This window comes from Columba livia, chromosome 4 (genome assembly GCF_036013475.1).
Source record: "Columba livia isolate bColLiv1 breed racing homer chromosome 4, bColLiv1.pat.W.v2, whole genome shotgun sequence".
Lineage (NCBI taxonomy): Eukaryota > Metazoa > Chordata > Aves > Columbiformes > Columbidae > Columba > Columba livia.
Window position 1 is genome coordinate 64,683,158 of NC_088605.1, and position 15,084 is coordinate 64,698,241.

Sequence of the window (15,084 nt, forward strand, 5' to 3'; positions counted from 1 at the left end):
TGATCTGCATTTAGCTGTGACACAAGGTTTGCTAATTATTTTTCCCTTGGACATCATGTTGACAGGCAAATGGCATGGACTTGACTCTCACCCTGACATGGATCCTGGACACAGCCGAATTGGGATACATCTGGCACTGGGAGATGGTGAGTGGTGCCAGATCCTGTACTTTAGATACAGTCTTAGACCATCAGGGACTTCAGATGCTAACATCTGGCATGTAATATTGCTCTTGGCCTACAAAGACTGGTTTTGCCTTCACCCTGTTCAGCAGTTCTCCACTAGTCCTCTATCCTGCTCATACTCTGTAATTTTTTTGACTTACTAATTCAGACCAGCTGATAAAGAGGATTTTTTCTAAGCATAGGTTTTTCTACATAGGGGTGTCAACTACTATTCATGTATTCAATTTGATTTCTATGAATGCTCATTTGACTTTAATTCTCTTGTAACATGCAAAAGCATAAGAAAGGCCTTGTTGGATCAGATCAGTGGTCCATCTAGTTCTCTGACAGTGGAGAAAGAGATGCCGGTAGAACAGAATGAGCTATTGCAACAATCATCTAGTTCAATTGCCTGACTACTTCAGGGCTGACCGAGTTAAAACATGTTGTTGAGGATATAGTCCAAATGCCTCTTAAACACTGATGGGTCATCAACCACATTCCTAGGAAGCCTGTTTCAGTTTTTGGCCACCTTCTTGTTAAAGAAATGCTTCCTAATGTCCAGTCTGAATCTTCCCTGGCTCAGCTTTAAACCGTTCCCATGTGTCCTACCACTGGATACCAGGGAGAAGAGCTCAGCACCTCTCCACGTCCTCTGCTCAGGAAACTGTGGAGAACAATGAGGTCACCCCCCAGCCTCTTCTTCTTCTCCAAACTAGACAAACCCAGAGTCCTCAGCTGTTGCTCACAGGACACTGCAGCCCTCCCACCAGCTTTGTGCTGCACTGTTAGCACTGTCTAGCAACTGTTTTTCCCGTCTCATCCTTTTTCTCCGTGTAACAACATAAAGAACTTTCTTTGGTTTTGTCATCTGTGGTTTCTATGGTCCTCTTTCTCTACAGAGTCAACTGTTGCCTCCACTTAGAGATCTGGAAAGAGGGGAAAGAGATTATTTTGGAAATTTGGTGTCCCTGAAATGGGGAAACTCCAAAGCTTGTATAAACTTTTTCTCTATGGAGTTTTGCTTGTCTAGTAATGAAAATTTTGTCTTTCCTCTTAAGTATCTCCAATGGGTCTCCGCAACATGTTTTGTACGTGAGGTTTTGCTTGTCTATAGTACTGACTTGTCTCTTTTAAACAGAACTGGAAACTTCAGGTAGGCATATTGGCATATGTACACAGGCTGACTTTGAAAGCTTCTTTCTTATTCTTCAACCCTGCAGCTTTTACTCCTTTCTCTAAGCAATGATATGCTTGATTATTTAGTCAGATGAGTATTTGCTTTATTATAAATTCTTCTCTTCTACCCGAGGCAGCCTGAAGCAGCAGGGTAAAAAAGCTTGTTACAATTTGACTATTTTATCTCCCAAAGGAGGAAAGTGTGCTGCATCATTAAAAACAACAGTACTGGTCTTCTTCCAATCCAAAATATAGTGGTATTCATGAATTAATGTTGAGAAAGGATAACAGAAGCAGTTTTTGCAGCATCACAAGCAAACTTTGGTACCGTGGACATGAGATGGATTAAAACCTGAATGTGTTTCACAATGGTGTGCAGAGGCATTTAATGAAGCAGTTATTTAGACGTGTTTAATGAATAGGTCAAACGGCACACAGCATGGTAAGAAAAGAGAAGCAGCACTAGTGCATTAAACTGTCTCAGGAGGTAGATTTTGATAAAGAACCCCTAGCTAAGGTACAGGAGTAAAGGTTGAGAAATAAAGAACAAAGCCAAAGAAAAGCCAGAAAGGGCAGAAGGAAGGGCAGAAGAAAGGAAGCTAGCAAGCAAGCAAACAAGCTAAAACAAGGTAAGGACCCAGATTCAGCACTAAAACCAGTAATCTGGGTGTAAGGAGGAAAAAAGGGAAAATATTAAGAGAAAATATTTGTGAAATAGGGTTAAGAACTTGGACTGTTTTGAAAGGGTCAGAGGGAATGATAAGTATTTTAAAGTTCCTGTATGAACGCAAGATGCATGACAAAGAAGGCAAAGAGACTGGAAATACACAGAGAATACTGGCATCATTAATCTAACTGGAACAGCAAGAGGAAGGAAAAATCTGTTAGGGATAAATAGCCTAAGATAATATATAGATCATGCGGAAGGGAACAGATGGGAGAGAAGGTTTGGAAATAAATAAAACTGAGAATTATGGGAGAGCATGTAAATTGGTTAGAAAATTTTGTGCATGCATAGAAACTCTGCTTAACCTCAGCTCCCGCCATCTGTAAGAGTGGTTTTGCAATTGAATGGGCTTATGGTACATCTAAGTAGGATGGTTTGGAGAATGGTTTTCTCTGTAAAAGAAATACCTCCGAAGAACTACAGTCATCCTCACAAGTGCAGTGCTATTTCTAAACTGGCAATTCTGTTCTTTGTATCTGCTGAACTGCCCAGGGAGTTGTGGCATCCCCAGTTTATCAGAGCAGCTTCGTCAGAGGGCAGGTGAGTGACTCATGAATAGTAGACCACCGAAGGCTGAAGTTCCTGGTGAGGAACACATACATGGAAAAATCCTGTAGGCCATCGTGTATCATGAGAGCTGAAGTCAAGCTGAGGAGTTTAAGAGAAAAAAAAGGGACATGAGAGTTTTTAGTATGGTGCTTCTATGGTGACTTCTTAGTACCATACTTCTATGGTAATATTTCAGAGTGAAAGTAGTTTGGTTTTAGGAAATACTAAAGCAAGCATTTAAAAAAGCTTTGAAAACTGCTTGGAAAAAAATATGAATCAATCTATAAAAATGCAGTCACATCTAATTGTAAGGAGCTTTCTGTTTTGATAAGAGAGATTAAAGCTGATTAAGCACACAGGAGCAACTTCTGAGCTGCCTTGAATCCTCCTCATTTCAAGGTAAAGTAACTCAGGTTAAAAATCTTTCATTGAATCAGATATTTGAAGCAGAAATGGATGAAAGTTCCAGACAGTAATCAAAGAGCTGGACCTGAGTTGCCACTGAAGGATTTATTAGTTTGGGTGGAACACAGCGCAAATGCACTTCTAGACACAGTTGTAAGTCTGAACTCTCCATCTGGTCCCTGGCTCCCTGTTCCAGCTGTAACCCCCTGATCCTGCTCCTTACCCGCGTCTTCAGACTTGGAGGAATTGCTCCCCTGCGCATTCATGGTGCAGCTGGGCTCATCCTAGTTGCATGGGGGTGGACAGGCAGCACTGCTGCTGGAAGAGATGTGATGCCAGCTGCTCTGGGGAGCTGCTGGCAGAACGGGCCCCTTGACCACTCTCCCATGCCCAGTTCCAGCCTTGCATGTGCTGGACCCCCACAGCAGACCCCGAGGACCGGGACTGTGGGGCCAAGCACGGGCTGCGGGTGCTGTGGGTGCAGCAGGAGCAGACTTTGGTGTTTGCTGACTGAAAGGCCAAGGTGAGAGCTTAATATGCAGTGTCGGTATATCAGCCTTGAGTCCAGAAGCAGGAAGGGCACATTGGTGTGGTACTGTGCTCTGAGGGCTTTTCTTCATGGGTCATCACTGGTGCACAGACCTTCCCATCCCTTATTGCCCATCTCCCTGCACCCAGCCACTGTCGTGGCCTTGTTTCATCATCTTCCCACCCAATTTTGTAGTATTTGCCGTTCTGCTGTTTCTGAGTTATTCCTCACTTGCTTCATCTGATTGAATAACTGAAATTTTACTTTGTAATTATTTTGCATTTTCCTCTTTCATGCCCGTGGCTTTGTGTCCTTTGTTAGGCAGTGTAGTTTTACTCTGTGTCTTCAGTTGCTAATATTTCTACCAGGTCAGAGGTTAATATAATGCTTGGTATTTATGTGGTATTTTTTTCAGCCTATTGAGGAACTGATGTACATAACACAAATCTTTACATAAAATCCAACATTCTCCATATTGTCAGGGCTGCAACAATCATGGTAGTGCTTATCACTTTTATTTTTAGTAGTGAAATAGGCATAGCTGTGGTAAAAGCTATGTCTTCTCACCAAGATAAACGACAAACAGTGTTCTCATATTTTTCTGTTTGGTTTTTTTTTGTTTGTTTGTTTTGCTGTTTTTTTTTTTTTATTATTATTATTCTGAGGGACCATATTTAGCAAATTGCTTGGGCATTATAACTCAAATAAAGTTTTACCTTTTATAGGTTTTAGCTTTTCTAGTTAGGCATACCATTTTCTGGGGGATTTCAGCTGCTAGAGAATGTTTCAGACTCTAAACATAACAAAACAAAGACATATTTTCTACATCTTGAGAATACTGTAACTCTCCAACAATCTTAAAATAATTGTTTCACCTCATATTTTCAAGTAACTGGCAGGAACAGTAATCTTCTACAGCTTAGTACACTCTATTAAAAATGAGTAATATACATATTGATCATAATGCTTCTCTTAGCTGATGAGGCATCTCTTGGGGATGCAACCACAGTACCATATGGCTTTAATGTACTTGATATAGTTCTCCAAATAACTGCTATAAATTATATTTCAGAATTATGCTGGACAGCAATAGAGTTAGTCTTCCAACCTGTCAATAATATATCATGACTGTAGGTAAGAAATTGATTATGCACAGGGTGCAGTATTTAAATAATTAACAACTAACCAATCCATTTCATAGCTGTGGTTTGTGACACTTTGAATTACACTAATTTTAACTTTAACATCCCATGATAAAATGGGTGCATAATGCACCCAGCTAATTAAAACTGATACAGGAAGCAGAATGCACCATTTCTCTAACAATGTAGCTAATGTAATGCAATACAGTTTTCTCAAAAAGAGCAAGACCCAGCATCATATTGCAAATTTAAATCTAAATTTTAAATGGAAACATTCTTCTGAATGTGAAACTAGTTTACTGCCAAATTCTGGCAAAGAGTGGTGTAATAAATAGCTGAACTTAAATTTAAGGCATGGCTAAAGGCATGGTTTGGTTTGCCAGAATTGTATTATATATTTTTTCCTCAAATGTTTATTTGTCAACAAGTTAAATCATTAACACAAATCAATTTCAATCCCAAACTGGAACAAAATCTACTCCATGAAATAAGTAGTATTACCTATTAAATACTAACAGAAATATTGTTGTTTCTGACATTACCAGCTGGCAGAAAATGTGATGGCCTTTAAAAAAATCTAAACCTGGAGGGAATAATTGAGAGAGCTAATAATCAAGTTTGAAATATGTACAATATCTGGACCCAAAGTTCAGTTCCTGGCAATACTGACTCTGTCCTTCCTCCTTCAAAAGGTAAAGAAAACAGGGTAACATGCAAACATCTTATTTGCTCTGCCTCACGATTAAAGATTCCATGACATTTTCTCAGAGTAGATGTTCAGCATTTTGATGAACATACTGCTGGCCAAAATCCTCTCTTCTTCCACCTTTTTAACAACGTTCTTTGTGTTGCTTTTCAATATGGCTGGAGCCGATATTGCACAGATGCTTCATTCCAGGGTTGGCTTCACAACAAAAATTCTGGGTAGGGGATAAAAAAGAATAAAGAAAAAATATAGGCTTATGTAGAATTTGTTTTTTTTTCCTTCCAGGAATGTCACAGAGACCTTTGCAGTTTTTGATGGAAGTGAAAGGAGCACTATTTTAGCATAATCACTAGCCCAAATGATGAATATACAAATAGGTATTTGAAGCTGGGTTTTCACAAGGTATGTAGCTACTGCAATATGCAGTCAGTTGTGCTCACCTTTTCTCTTTGGATTCTTTTTTTTTTTTGTCTCACTAAGTTGAAAAGAATACCTGATTGCATAGATTTAAGTAGGAGCTGTCTTGACAGTGGGCTTAAAATTATGTCTTGACAGGAATTTTATTTGGAGCTGTAGATGACAGACAAGGAATATGAGTCTTTGCCATAAGTGCTTGAGCATAAGATGATTGTGAGTTTTCTTTCCCAGCAGGTCCCTCTTTTTAGTGGAATTTGCAAAGACATAAGCAATACTTCCAATTGCAGGAATTTAAAAGTGAATGCCTTAATTCTGCTTTTCAAATATTTTTGCTAGTACATAACCCTTGCATAAGGCCTTTGTAGTACTGAAGAACTGTAAAGTAATATGTGGACATTGCTAAATTTGTGCATAAGTGAAAAGTGGTCTTTTTCTCTTCTCATTGCCATTCTGTTGCAGCATTTTTTTTCTGCAATGCATTCAGTCCCATAATGGTGAGGAGTAGAAGAGAAGCCCTGTAATGGTACTGTTAGTGACTTCATTGTTTCTTTCTGAAGGCTGCCAATTTCTGGAATACTGAGGCAGAGGTATTGACTGCCCATTATTGTTATTTTGGAATGAATTTTGAAATTGCAGCTTGAGATGGAGAGGAAAACCTGATCCAGTGAACCCATGAAGGGAATAAAATGTTTCCCCACTCCTGATACATTTTATACTCCGAACATGACATAAACCAAGTACACATCTCTTCCTTTTCTGGCTCTTGCTTAGGACAGTTATTTAAAATATTAGTGCTTTAGATGTCCATTTGTGTCTGTGTTGGGTGGTGGAATTGGATTAGAACAGAAATAAAATGCTAAAAATAAATTATCCTTGCTCCACACATGGTCACAATCAGTATTATCCAGCTTTGCCGTCCCTAATGTTACAGTGCTTGTTGTAGCATGGAATTTAAAGTAAGTTTATGGTGTATAAAGTCGTGCATTTGATGCTATGTTCTTTGCTAGCTACCCTCATGGATAGTTTACTGCATCTCCCTCCTGATATATCAAACAGATTGCAGAAGATTTGAGGCATTCAAGACTTGCTTGGCAAATCCTTGGAAAACTGCAAGTTTTACTGGTCTAATGGTATACAGACCTCTGTCTCCTCACCAAAAAAACAATATTTTACAACATCCAGGATTCATGAGATCACACATACTTTCCCCAAAGCTGATGAATTACAGGTTACCTCTTTGAGCTGGAGACCAGAAGTGAAGAACAGAACCAGATCCAAATGGCACAAAAGGTAAGTAGTAAGCATTGGCAGTCATCAGCTTTTCACAGGAGTAATGGTCAACTGTGGCTGTTGTTGGGAAGGTGTGTCTCAAAGAATCGCTGAGCTCATTCAAATAACAGTTCAAGGTCTCAGCAAGTTGAAGTAGAGATGTAATTGCATAGGTCCAAGGAAGTGGAGAAAGAACCAGCTATGTTGTTCACTTTAGTCAATTTGGATTAAAATATGCTTTTGTTGTGGCTACGTAGTCTGTGTTAGTGGGAAGTGACTGATCACTTGTGTGAGCTGTGCTGTTTTCTGCCATGCAGTAGTTTTATCTTACTTTTACTCATTTCCATTCACTTTCCTTGCTAGGCCACTTGATCAGTAAAGCTATCAGAATCCCAGTCCTCAAAAATTCTGTGTATGGGCCAGTGCTGTTTGTAGTATGCCATGCTGACCTTGTCTCCCATCATCTGCCGTCCTTCTGGCCTGCATTTATCCATTTTCTTTGCAGGGCAGACATGGCAGAAAAGTCAAGGAGATGCTGCACTTTAAGTTTTCCCCTAGTGTGAAGTGAGGAAATGCTTCTGGCTAGATATTAATTGCCATACATTAATCATAGCCAAAGAAATCATCCTTATTTAAGAGTGCTACTAAAATGTTATTTTTGTCCCACATTAACAGCAATCTGAAAAAATATTAAGCAGCAAATGCACACAACCAAGCACAAAACCAGTCTGAATGATCCCATCCCACAGATTCCTGGTCCATTCTGGCTCCTCCAAGTCTGGCTGATAGAGTTTACAGCCCAGACTGTCTCTGTGCTTTTGCAGTGAGGAGCACACTTCAAGGAATAATACGAGATAAGCAAATGAATAATCCATGTATTGCAGTTATATAAAGGACCAATATACTGAACATAAGTCATCTCAGTAGTCTTCGGTATGCAAATCCAAATTCTCTTCTACTTTTTTCTCTACATATATCTCCTTTTTTGCCTGAAGTACTGCTTATCACCTCTTCTATGCAGGATCATCTAATCTAATAAAATCTACTGGTAATAGGCATTACACTTAGCACCAAAAATACACACGTGTTTAGTTAACACTCGTGTCATGGGATTCAATTACCTGCAGTTTTCAGATATGTCAAAAAGCTTATTTGCTATTCTCAATATTATGACCATGCTGCAAAGTTTTAGCTGTTTTCTATGTTTTCTTTCTCTCTCTCCTTGATTTATTTGTACATTTCACATATTCATCCCAGTGAGTGTTTTCAGCTGTTAGCTTTAACAATAACTATCATAACTCTGAATTAGGCTGTGGATACACCAAAACTTTCATGTGTGAACAAAATGGGGCAAAGTTTGAATAGGAATTTGCAGAACGGTATAGCATAATTTTTTTCTAAAACAAGTAAGGGCCAGAACTTTCTCCGTAGCTATTCTTTTTTTCATATCACATGTAAAGTCAGAGGGGATGATGATTACCATGAGACTCTGGGCACCTGCATCTAACTTTGACATCATGTCTACTTCGACCAGATGATGGGACTTCATAAATTCCTGAGATCCTTTCCAGTCTGAAGTACTCCATGAGTTTAAGAGTCTCCAGTTATTCTGTAAGTTTAGTGCAATGCAAAGACAGGGATCACCAAATAGATTTGCTCAGTGTGCTATTTGTGAGTAAGAAGCTAATAAAAGGCATAACATGGAGGTTTTTAAAAAAAATTCAACCTATGATTCCAGCACAATATGTTGTAATCTATTTAACACTAAAACGTGAGTGAAATCACCTCTTGAGGAATACTTCACAACTCCCTTACAATAGTGCTCCATAAAAGCACAAGTGAACATGAAAGAACAAGTGAAATAAAACACTGTAATCTGCCTCAAACTGCCAGGGTATTTGTTGTGTGTCTCAGTATTATAATTATTTAGTATGAAACTTGGCTACAGAAACATCATTACTTTTCAAAAAAAGGATGGATTTTTAATGACCACTAGGAACTAGGGTGCAAAGATCTGGATTTCTTCTGCAGTCTCAGTCCAGTGCTATTGGCATCATGCAAGAGCCTTAATTCAGTAGTAACTCAGACAGACAAGGGCTACCAGTACTATTTCCTTCAGCACATGCACTCAGTTTTCCTTGGAGGATCTCCTGTTTAAATTCAGACTTGGCTCAGCACTGCTTAACTTGGGAGGTCTGACTGGCTCATAACACAAAATTATGTGGCTACAAGCCACTGTATTCATTTGGTCCCCATATATTTGGGTTCACCTTCTCTTAATCACATATATTTGATTATGATTCATCAGACACTTCAAGAACATCATGTGACAGAGAAGTCATTTGAGAGCTTTCTTTACTAACTTGTTACCTATGAGCTTTCTGTCTTCCTCCACCTTCTCCCAGAAGTCTTGAGTGGGTCCTAAATGATTTCAGAGAGCCAAACTGCCTGCAGGAAGGGTGTTATGTATATATTTTATAAAGACTGGTGAAGGTGTGCCTGCTGAAGTGCTCCCCAAACAATTCCTCTGGTGACATGTCTCCATATTAATTCTGACATGCATAAATGTCAGTTTCTTATATTAACCAATGAAGCAGGCAACACACTGTAAATTGTCACTCATTCCTGTCAAGCATACAAATGTGTTGGCTCTTGAAATGAAATTTTTGCTTAGAGAGAAAAGTATTTAAAAGTGGTCTTTCTGTGAGAGATTTCATGAAGATCCACCTTCCAAAAGCTCCTGCTGAAGAGTTGCCTTTTAGGCCATTGAGCATGTGTGCTCCATTAATGTCTGCATGTGCAGAACAGGTTCAGTACACACAGGGTTTCCTGGGTGAGCATAAAATTAGTCTTTAATATGTAGAGATTGATGTGAAGTTAGATTTTACTCCCAAAAAAAAAAAAAAAAAAAAAAAAAAAAAGGCAAAGCCTAATCAGAAAGAAACCTTGAATGTTTGGCTATAAAACACAAAAGTGAACCAGGCAAGTCTTTGGGATCTTCAGGAGGCTGGTTTGCTAGCATTGTTTATGACCCAGATTTTTCCCTAACATCCATATCCATTTATAGAATAAAGTCCATAGATTACAGTGATCATCTTCTTCTTGTTTGTTGCAAACTTTGGATGGGGCATCAGGCATTTTAGGGCAGAGGCTGCCATGTTTTCAGGCAGTGAAGCTTTTCCTGAAAATGTGTGGAAAAGTTCACCTCTCAGCCTTAAGGAAAGCTGTTCTGATACGAATTTCTTGAATGTCTAGGAGGAGTAAGCAGGAAAATGTGATAGGAACAGTTTTTCTGTTTCTGAAAAGGAAGTTATAGCTGAAGACAATGCTCATGCATGTTGCATAATTTTTGGTTGGCTTTTCTTCCCTGTGGTTATGTGCAAGACTGCTCTGGCTATGGGAAAAGTCTCTTGCTTCCTAAAATCCACTATGACATTAATGATGAATAGTAAAGACCACTGCGCTGCTCTTTGCACGCTAATCAGCCTTTGCATTGCTTTATATCTTGTACCATATGTACACTGTGACTTGGCTGGGATGAAAAACTGTAACTGGCAACACTTATTCTGATTGTTCTTATAATGATCAAACAGTAACACAGTTTGACAGAAATTTTATAAACCATCATGTTGTAAAACAAAACCAGCATAAACTAGCTTGAGCAAAGAAGGTGTGTTTAAAAAGAAAAAAGTTAATGAAAAGCAGATGAAACTGCCCATCTGTACAATTGTACTTTTTCAGTGTATAAAGACAAATAAATACTGTGAACCTTTTGTACCGTCAATTTGAAGGTATTAGAAGAAGTTTTTTTGCAAGTTAGGAAGCAAACTATAGCAAATACTCTGTGAGTCACACTGTGAATCCACTGGTGGTAATGAAGTAAGGATTTTTCAGGCAATATTTTCTTTGCCCTTTCTCCTTTCCTATTTCTAAGAAACGCCTCTCCTATGTCCTCAGCCTTTACTTGTATGGCTTATGTTTGGAATCTTAAATGTCAACATATGTTTTTACAGCATGAAAAAAGAGAGTTTTACAAATTCAAGGGACCAGGTGGTGAGGTACATTTTGCACTTAAGAAGACAGGGTGTTCACATTGAAAATGTTTTATTTGTAAAATGAATACAACGATTTCCCAGCTTCATCCTTACCAAGTATTTATCAACATCATAAAACAGTCATAAGGGATTCAAGAAAACCTATTTCAGCAAAATCAGAGTTGCTAGGTTAGGTTCTATGAAAGGAAACTAAGGAGAAAAGGAAACCAGGAGAGAACCTAAACATCCAGCAGAAAAAGAGCATTAGTTTAGACAACTATGCATAAATTAAGCATTTGAACAAGCCACAATGACAGACTGTGGGATTTCACCCACTGAAGATTTTTTAGAAGATAGGTATGCGTGAGGGATGATTTAAATACATCTCACATAATTTTGAGCTCAGGCAAGGACTGGAAGAGTCAGTGATATTTCTGTGAATCCATAACAATGAGAGATCTAGTACTTGTGAATTTTATGCATATGGTTGACAAATTATACATAAAGTTTATGTTGTGTACCTGTTGTTATTTTTCCTGCTGTCTACAGCAAATGCAGATTAACTTGTAATCTCGATGACATTTTGACTGCGTAGTCACAGGTGTATTTGTCTATAGGTCACCACATTATAAAGAACTGTAAGTTCTGTAAGCAAACCAGGGAACTGAAGGTCATCACTGTTTCATAAATTACTGTGCCATGAAAGTCAAATGAAAGCTACAGGACGTCTGCTTTGAAAACTGAGATCATACTTACGCTTAAAGTGAGTGAAATATTAATTCCCTGTTGCTTTCATGTGTAGTCTTTTGTTCTTGATAATGCATCAGGTCATCTTTTTAATTTGAATAGTTCAGTGGCTGCACCTGATGAAATTAATTCACACATTCTGACTCACATTTTCACTGAGGTCTAAAGTCCAAAATCTTAAGTGGATATTATTTGCCTTTCTTTGCATACTTCTTGTTTGTTTACATGCCTTATTTGTAAACATCATCAAAACGGATTATCTTTCCATGTGCAAGTGTTTTATTTGTGACTTTCCACTGGACTTGGAAACTAATTTCTTGCTTATATTCATATAGTGAAATCACTTCATCAATTCACCTAGATAAGGAAAAAAACAAATATTTGCAATTAGTGTCTTTTGACGGTTTTTGAGTGATCCGAGTACTTATTAATGTTTATTTATAGTACTGTCATGTAGAAAGCTAAGAGCAAGGTATAATCTCAAAACTATAAATAAATAGATCAAATTAAACCTTAAATAGTTCTATCTGAGGTCTCTTGAGGGAAAAGAGGGAGGCATTGATGTTGGAGAAGGCAGAGTAGGAGACAGAAATACTGAAGAGGTGACTGGAAGAGAGTTATTTAAGCCAACCTTCAGATCTGTGTGCCTGAAAATCCTGAGTCCTGAGAAGGAGACGGTGAAAGGGAGACATGGGAGCAGGAAGAACAGCAAGGGATGAGCAGGAAGGGTGGCAGGGTAAATACAGATGTTATAAAATATGATCTGTATCTTGCTTAACTGGCATTCTTAGCCTTGAATATTGTGATTTGGTCAAGCAATATTCCCCAGTTCAGTAATGCTTAGTATGTGCATGCATAATGTAAGAGACTGGAAAACAATTTTTCACATTATATGTTTTTGAATAACAGTCTGTAAACACAAACAAACTCTGTGCAGTGTTGGCAATCCAGAGAAGATTTATGGGAACAGAAATTATTTAATGGAATGTGGATACAAATGGCAACAGGAAGGTCATAACCAGTGAAAGCTAAAAGCGTTGAGGGCCACATAAAGAGAAAAGCGAAGATATTTTGATTGCTGTTATATGTGTATATATCCAAAAAGTTTTACAGTTTGTGACTGAAATTTTCCTCAGTGCTGCCCATCTTGAGTTTCTGTGCAGAATTCACAAATATAAACACTGTGTGTTACCTTGTCACAGTCATTATAGCACATGGCAGCACAAATGGCCACTGCAATCCTAGAGCAGTGTGATGGTGTTTGGCTGTTGCTGCAAGTATACAATAGATACAACTAAAAAAAAAAAAGATATATAAAAACAAAACACAAATTCAAACTAAGCCAAATGTTTTGGTTTGCTCTGCCTCAAATAAATACAAAAACCCAGTGGGACTACATCCCTGTAGTGAGACACAAACTTTACCTGCCAGTGATTTGAGGCAGATGTAGACTCAGCTGGCTTGGCTGCAGTATGATGTGAAAGAAACACAAGCTTTTCAGAGTTTTATAGCTGAAGTTTTGCTGAGTGCAGCTGCTCCCTCAGCATATTATTAACTGAAAAACATGTCCATTAAAAAAAAAAAAAAAAAAATATTCCTGGTGCTTCTTTATCATGCAGGAGATCTCTTGGACTTATTCTGAGGGGATGTATTTGAAAATTACCGTGGATGATGTGATGCACTAAGATTAGTAGAAACAAAATTTAATCTAAAGAATAGTAGTGAGGGTAAAAAAGAAGACAAAATGGAAAATATTAGAGTTGTATCCCTCCGAAACTTTTCTTAATAAGCACTCAGGACCCTAACAGGGACTTCTTTCAGATCAATCACAAGAGACCTATTCAAAAACTCATCACCCTTCTTCTCCCTCTATTTTATTTCTGTGCAAACAGCATGGCTGTCTAGTTTCTGAAGAGCTGAATAATATTTTGATGGCAATAGTTTTGCAGAATCATAGGATAATTGAGATTAAGGCTGGAAAGTGCCTCCTGAGATCTCCCCTGCCCCAGGGGGAGAATCAAGTACGCCTACGTCTCTCTTAACACATTTGTCTTGAGGGCTTCTAGTGATGGAGGGTCCACACTCTCCCTGGGCCTGCCAGAAAACTTCATTAACTTTCCCCTAGTGCATAACTTATCTTTGCTGTTGAAGTTTAAGCCCATAACTTTATGTCTATTTGTTGTCATAACTCTAAATAGTTTAATAACTGTTCCTTTTTCCATTTACTTGCATTGGTTTGAATACCACTGTCATCTTCATCCTTTCTCCTGTTCTCTCCCCTGTCTCCTCATCCCCTTGCCCTTGATTCTCCACTCCTTATCATTCTTGTCACCTCTCTTCAGCCTCTCTTTAAATGGTGAACCTCTTTCCCAGTTTGATGTTTCCAGGGCAAGCCTCCAGATGCCTTCTGGCACTGTCACAATACAATATTGTAAAATACATCCCTGTGTGGTATCTTCCTCTTTCCACAGAGCAAAACTTGAATTTATGTTCAGCTTGTGATCGATGACACTCCTTAAATCTCAAAAACTGCTGTTTAATTGTTCTTTATTCTGGTTTTGTGCATACAATTCTTCCAACTTCAGCTAAGTATTTTACTTCTGACTTTATTTGTTCCTGTATTTTCTAAGCCACTTCTGTAATTATCCAAGATCATACTGAATTTTTACCCTGTCAGAACAAGCTGTCTGGAATAAATAGGGATAATTCTAATGGAGGAAGGTGCTGTAGTGCTAATATCTATTGGCATGATTAAGAATTTGGCTTTACCCCAAGAATCATATGCCAGACTGCTTTGTTACAAAGTTTTCTTGGGGCAAGAGGACATATACTATACCCCATCTTAAGAGATCTATGATGTAAAACCTAAGGTTGCATGCTACCTACTTGTTCTGTAGTTATTTATTTCACACAGTATACAAGAGATTCTGGTCTATTCCACCATAATATATGATATATATGTATATGATGAGGTGAACATGATGAGGTGAAAGTCTGAAAAAGTGTCATTTAACTCAGTCAATCTTTCTGCTGAATGAATGCACTGAGCTTTGCAACACACTACAGCAAATCATAGCACATAGTACCTTTCAAGTTTGTGTAAACTCAGTATTATATGTTGTCAGAGAGCAAACGTGTTTTCTCTATTTCTTCAACCATTTTTGTAAAAAAGGCAGTCTGACATATGTGTTCTGTTTGTAACTATGTAACTGCTAA

General features: G+C 38.3%; 1 long non-coding RNA gene across 2 annotated transcripts in view; it reads left to right on the forward strand.

Moving 5' to 3' along the window:
• Positions 1-15,084, forward strand: part of LOC110361277 (uncharacterized) — a 144,484-nt gene that overhangs the window by 108,146 nt on the left and 21,254 nt on the right. The window contains exons 11-14 of one of the 2 annotated variants that reach the window (XR_002417764.2): positions 66-146; positions 5,687-5,803; positions 6,875-7,108; positions 11,739-11,884. This is a non-coding gene — a long non-coding RNA (uncharacterized LOC110361277). The remainder of the gene's footprint in view (positions 1-65; positions 147-5,686; positions 5,804-6,874; positions 7,109-11,738; positions 11,885-15,084) is intronic. The other variant, XR_010472417.1, reaches the window with a different exon arrangement.